We start from the raw sequence: 210 nt of genomic DNA, 5'->3' as shown, positions 1-210 counted from the left end.
GGGTGGGGCCCTGGCCAGCCCGCGGAATGCAGGAAACCAGGGGACGGAGCCCTCCTCTGCCCGCGGAATGCCGGGAACTAGGGGGCGGAGCCCTCCTCTGCCCGCGGAATGCCGGGAACTAGGGGGCGGAACCCTCCTCTGCCCGCGGAATGCCGGGAACAAGGGGGCGGAGCCCTCCTCTGCCCGCGGAAACCAGGGGGCGGAGCCTTG

The sequence above is a fragment of the Scyliorhinus torazame genome, chromosome 2, assembly GCF_047496885.1.
Source record: "Scyliorhinus torazame isolate Kashiwa2021f chromosome 2, sScyTor2.1, whole genome shotgun sequence".
Classification (NCBI taxonomy): domain Eukaryota; kingdom Metazoa; phylum Chordata; class Chondrichthyes; order Carcharhiniformes; family Scyliorhinidae; genus Scyliorhinus; species Scyliorhinus torazame.
The sequence above is the reverse complement of the archived record's forward strand: the minus strand, read 5'-3'. Positions refer to the sequence as shown.